General features: G+C 34.6%; 1 protein-coding gene across 1 annotated transcript in view; it reads left to right on the forward strand.

Moving 5' to 3' along the window:
• LOC106870492 (kinesin-like protein KIF17) overlaps positions 1-6,624 on the forward strand; it is an 805,609-nt gene that overhangs the window by 239,910 nt on the left and 559,075 nt on the right. The gene's annotated exons all lie outside the window — the stretch shown is intronic.

The following is a 6,624-nucleotide window of genomic DNA, read 5'->3' on the forward strand; positions in this document are numbered from 1 at the left end:
ATATATATATATATATATATATATATACATACACAGACACACAGATGCACACACACATATATATCTTTTAGTGTCTTTTCTTTGTTTTAGGTTAAAACATAGCTAATCAAACTCAATTAACTTGGAATTCCTCTCCTTGATGTTTTCCTCATACTGTTAATTTAATAGTAAACTAACAGTGTGGATGACACATAAAAGAAAGGAATGTTGTATGGAAACAAAGGCAGTTTTTAAATTCCAAGATATCGAAGATACCCCACTCTGCTGTTTATTCAAAATGCTCCATTATGTATTTTGTTCCATTTCGTTATTATATTATGATTATGAAATTTTCTAAGTTGTTGCTTGGATTGCATCCTTCAGGACAAAGTACACTTGTCTTGAGGGCTGCCACCTCTGACCAATTGATAGAATGTAGAATTGCTGATTAAAGAATTCAGTTTGTATCATCTTTGGTGTATTGATAATTACAGTATATACGTATAAGCTTAATATGAAGGTAAAGTTAATGACTTCTTTATTTTGTAATGATTAGGATATTTGCTTGATAAACAAGAAATTTGAGACAAATTCACATCAATGGTAATACACTTTTTTATGAGAATGTCTCGATATCAGTTTAAATACATGTAGAACAATATTCAAAAGACAGTTGGGTGTTGAATTAAATTCCTTAAAACATTTATGACATTTTGAACACAAATATTGAGAAAGCCTTTGTTTTTCATTAATGCAGGTTGATATAAAAGAAATAGCTGTAATATATATTAGGATGAGTTCAAGCTACCAAAAGCCGCTCCCCATACACACATACACACATGCATATATATGTATATGAATATATATATATATATTTATAGTTGCCCAATAAAGTCCGTAATGGCTTTTTCAGTTGAGTATCTTTTGATGTCTGCACTTTTTAAAGTGTAGTAACACCAGTGGACATGGCCATACAGATAACTAAATAACTTATGGTATACTTATACCTATGTATAATGCATAAATGAGGAAACTATGGAAACAACAGTATTTCAGCCTTGCAAACAAAGAATTGGCTGAAGGGGAATACCAGTATGGAGAGGGGTAAGGTGAGAGATGTAAGAGTGGCTCAGGAAGGACAATAGGTCAGAAAGTAGTAGCATGATGTGCAAGGTGTAAGAGCACTGTAGAAAGAGAGATATACAGGGAAACATAAGTGGGCATGATGGTAGATATGGCAGGTTATTAAGAAAGCAGGTAAGAGATGTGTTAAGAATGGAGAATAGAAAGCAAGAGAGAGCAATGGCTGAAGGAAAGCAGGGAGGTAATTTGTAGAAATAGTGTGGGCAGGGATGATAATGAAGAATGGAAGTGGTTTTGTGGGGACAAGTAAGCAGAGTGTGTAATATATGTGGATTCTACTCTATTCTACAGTATTTGTGTAGTACCATAGATGAGGGAGTGATAGGTGTTAGTGGATGAGCATGAGGGGAGTGTGCCAAATAGGAAGAAGGCAGGGGCAGGGCCCTGCATGTACGAGCAAACCCAGGTGGTTTTAAGATAACATTTTCTGCTGTAATAGATAGATCTTCTCAAGCACACTAAAATACCAGTCATCTCACTCCTTTGTCATCTCCTCCTGTAAAGCTCAACATTTTGAGATGCCTTCCTGGGTCTTCTTCCACAAGTTATATCCACTTTGAGTGATTAGCACTTCATTATGCAGTTGTCGTCATCCATACTCATCACATGACCAAACCAGCACACTCTTCTCTCTTGCAGACTACATCTGATTCCTCTTATGCTTAACTTTTCTCTCCATACACTAACACTTTGTTGTACATTTACTTTGATATTGCATATTCAATGAAGCATACTAGCTTCATTTAGCTCTAGTCTTTACATGTCCTCTGCCTCCAAAGTCCACATCTCAGTACTATGTAGTATTATTTTATGTGTACAAGCATCATAGAATCTGCCTTTCACTCAGAAAGTGAGACCTATTGTTGCTAACAGAAGTAATAGCACTCTGAACATTCTCCACCCTATTCTTATTCTAGCAACTACACTTCAGAACATCCTCCTCTACTGCTAATTAGGTCTCCTAGATAACAGAAACTTTCTACTAACTGTAGGGAGACTTCAGAGCATTTGAAAGAATCAATTTCCCATGTACCCTTGGTCTTTACAGCACTTGTGCACCTCTACATACAAACACTACTTTCTCCATTAACCTTACTCTGATTCTGCTGCATCTCTCTATCTCTCTCTCTCTATCTCTCCCCCCCCCTCTCTCTCTACATTGTTAACATTATAAGAATTTTATAAACTTTCAAGAAAACACGAAATAATTCTTTTTGAAACATTGGCTTTTGAGGCACATCACATAAATTTATAAATTACGGCATGAAAATATTGGGTTGAAAAATCCTTTTGGATAGAAAAAGTCAACTTTCTCCCATCTGTAAATACTTCCTCCCTACACATACAGAGTTATAACTACTTATCAAGATCATTCTTAATTTCTTACAAAGTAATGAAAATTGTAGAAGTTGTCACTGTTTGTTTTACAATAAAGGCTAACTTTATTCACTACTAGAACAATTCAAAAGTTAATCTTGACCCAAACATTTTTACTATACTAACTTTCACTATTAAAGTTAAAAGCTGACAAAATGTTGATAAAATAAAAACGAAACAAACTATATATATATATATATATATATATATATATATATATATATATTAGGGAGAAAGAGAGAAAGAAGAGTCACATAGGCAGATCAATAAATTTAGAGAAAGAATTACTATGAAATGTCTCCATCTATAAATTAGTATTAATTTATTTCATTTATTTTAATGTGTATGACGCCAGGAAATTCACCAATTGAAATATTCTTTCCCTCCCTTTTCTCACTCCTGATTGGTAAACATAAGAATTTGCCATTCTTGTCTGTTCTCCTCTTTTATCAACACTTTATTCTTCATTAAAGAACACCTAATTATATGATTTTTGATTTCTGGTTCTTGCCTTGTTATTACTAGCATGAAATTCTTTTCCTCTACTTCACCTCCCCTCTCAACCCCACCCCTCTCTCTTTGTTTTTATGAAATAACCTCACTAAAAGACTACTTTCAACTTTTAGTTGCTGCTTATCTTAATTTTCTCAACTGAAGATCTAAGAAAGTCACCAGTGTTAATTATATAAAGTCATAGTCTTTCTTGGATTAGTTACTAAGGTTATTCTATGAAATTAACTTCTACTAGTTTTTGTTTTATATTCTTGGTGGAGCATTGAAGTTAGTGGACTAGTGGCCTACAGATTATGTGTTCAAATTCTACTGCATTTAAATAAGAATTTAGGAGAAATACATTCTTGTTATTTGTCTTCTTGAAATATTAAAAAGTACTATGTTTGTGAGTTGCTTGCCCCAGCATTAACACAGTAGAGTAGTTTCTCTAGAGAAAATAATCGCTTATTTCACTTTCTATGTTGTAATTTGGTACCTTCAGTGTATCTGTAAAAATTAGAAAAAATAAAAAATAAAGATACCACTTTCTTGTTTGGCAAAGATGAATAGTTAATTGGCAAAACACACCCCTGTTTTGTGAAGCCTGCTAAAAGCAGCTAACAAAAGTTTATAATAATAATAATAATAATTCTTTCTACTATAGGGACAAGGCCAGAAATTTTGGGCAGAGGGTGCGAGTCAGTTACATCGACCCCAATATTTTACTGATACTTAATTTATTGACTCTGAAAGTCAACCTTGGTGGTATTTGAACATTGCGACAAATGAAATACAGCTAAGCATTTTGACTGGCATGCTAATGATTCTGCCTATAATAATAATAATAATAATAATAATAATAATAAAAACTGGGAAAGTATTAAGATTGCTGAAATGAACATAGCATGGTACCATAGGCTGCAGGTAGCATGCTTGCTATGCAAGTAAGACTCCAGGAGTTTTAACAAAACCTGAGTTACATATAATAATAATAATAATAATAATAATAATAATAATAATAATATTTTTTTCCAACATCTATTCTGTTATGTGTATATGAAATAATAATATGAAAAGGAACATGGAAGTCATGCCAAAAATAACTCTGTATCAATTCAATAGAATACCTCATGATTCAATAAAATAGCTCAATTAGAACAATCCTCTCATACAAAGTACAGCAAGCATCTAATAATCTAAAACAGCATAACTCACACAACATGTACTATACAAGATTTAACCCTTTAGCATTCAGATTAATCTAACAAATGTAATGCTTATTGATTTACATTATTTTAAATTCATCATGCACTATCACATAATTTCGAGATTTCGATGATGTGACTGTTTATTTTTAACATGACATTGTAGGATAGGTGTGAGAGGCAAGATCTGGCTGATTCGAAGATAAAACAGGTAGAATATTTTGGCCGGATATGGCCGGTTTGAATGCTAAAGTGTTAAGGTGAAATAGAATAACACAACTCACTTTATACACCCCATGCACTACAAAACATAGACTAATATAATAAAAAACAAGAAACTAAACGCCAACAAGAGGCGTCTACACTCCCTCAATTGTCACAAAAATAAGAACACAATGTCACACACACCTAAGGAACACAGAGGTGCACCAGGTGGTGCAGCAGAAACTCGCAACTACCAAAGAAAAGTTTGTCCATAATAACAATGGTTTCAAATTTTGGTGCTATGCCAGTAATTTTTATGGGGGAGGAGGTAAATTGATTACATTGACCCAGGGTTCAACTAGTACTTAATTTTATTGACCTCCCTCCCCCCACAAAGGATGAAAAGCAAAGTGAACCTTAGTAGTAAATAAACACATAAACTAACATGGGGCTACTGGCATTAAAAAAATGGAAGCCTAATGGCCAAAATTTGACCACAACATACAAATCAGCAATCAACTGCTGATGCATGATGCTAATGGTCAATAAAGCTTGGCAAAAAATGTCTATATGAATTCAATCAGTATTGAAGAAATAATGTGAATGTTAAATATATTCAATTAAATATGGTCATAAAAACTCTTGTATCCCAGAGCAACTTCAAAAAGCTAATAAGAAAATATTAAAAACTTAAAATAAAGAAGATAAAACTTGAACATTGTCATGGATTTAATGAGACATGCTTGGAGTAGTTTTCTACCTGGCTGGCTCCTGTCACCCATCCTACCCATGCATGCATGGAAGATGGACATTAAACAATGATGATGATGATGATGAAATAGATAGATAGATAGACATTAGCACACAGTAGGAAGGACATTCTTCTGTAATCACTTCTTCAGAGTTCACTCCAGGACAGTGGTTGCTCAAGTGTCTGATTACCCTGTGTTCACTGTCCTTGGTAGCTAAGTCCTACCACTTTTACAGGACAATTTTCTTCTTCACTGTGAGCTCTCTTTTACCCCTCATATTAGTTTGCCACCATCTCTGAGTAATGTAGTTATCAAGTCCTAGCAATCTTTAATGGACTACTCCAATAATATCTTGATGCTTTGACTACATTTCCACTTTTTTCACAGTTTCCTAGGGTTTCCACTTTTTTTATGGACTTGTTGGCATGACTGACTCTCTCATTCTCAGATAACAACAGTCTACTGACTCTTCTTCTTTTATTGACTTTCAATTCTACTACTCCAAATGAAATTGGTAAGTGGAGCTTAGAAGTCTTGCTACACAGGTTGACTGAGCTGAAAGTTGGGTGACTGCCCAGCTATCTCACATGAATTTACTGCACAATTTCTCTATTACCTCCATCTAAATTATGGCAAAGTTTTAAGCAAGAATAAGTACTGCAATTTGGGTATGATACCAAACTGGAAACACCACAACTTAAACTTTCCAAGTGGTTGACTTTTGTCAGCTTCCCTGAGCCAAGTGTTTTTTCATGTTTTTTTGGCTTGACAGATGAAGCTAAATCAGGAGAATAGGGGAAGGGATTAATCAGTTCAAGGCTACAGTCATGCACAGCAGCCATTGAAACTAAGGACTTGTGTGCCAGGGCATTGTCCAGATGAAACAAAGCCTCTTTTGCCAAGTTTCCTGGGCGTTTAGTCTTGAAAGACTTTTGTAACTGCCTTGGCAAGTTGGCATAGTACTCTCCATTGATGGAGTGGCCCTTTTGAAGATAGTCAATAAATATCCCTTTTGTATCCCAAATATAGCAAGCAGGTCAGATTGAATATCCTTGGGGACTAAACCCTTTTTCTGCAGGCACTTGATGCCAAATTTTGTTGATTTCAAGAGAATTCGCTACTAGTTAGTTTTGAAGTCTTCTTTAAACAGTCAGATGTTAGTGTACCTTGAAAGAAAAACAATGCAGTTGTAACTTTTCAGCCCATCCTTGTTCAGACAGCAGAATTTATATTTTACTATTTTATATAATATGTGTAATATCTGTACTCTTTTACTTGTTTCAGTCATCTGACTGTGGCCATGCTGGAGCACCACCTTTAGTTGAGCAAATCGACCCCCAGGACTTATTCTTTGTAAACCTAGTACTTATTTTATCGGTCTCTTTTGCTGAACCGCTAAGTTACGGGGACCTAAACACACCAGCATCGGTTATCAAGCGATGTTGGGGGTGACAAACACAAACACACAAACA

Source organism: Octopus bimaculoides, chromosome 5 (assembly GCF_001194135.2).
Source record: "Octopus bimaculoides isolate UCB-OBI-ISO-001 chromosome 5, ASM119413v2, whole genome shotgun sequence".
Lineage (NCBI taxonomy): Eukaryota > Metazoa > Mollusca > Cephalopoda > Octopoda > Octopodidae > Octopus > Octopus bimaculoides.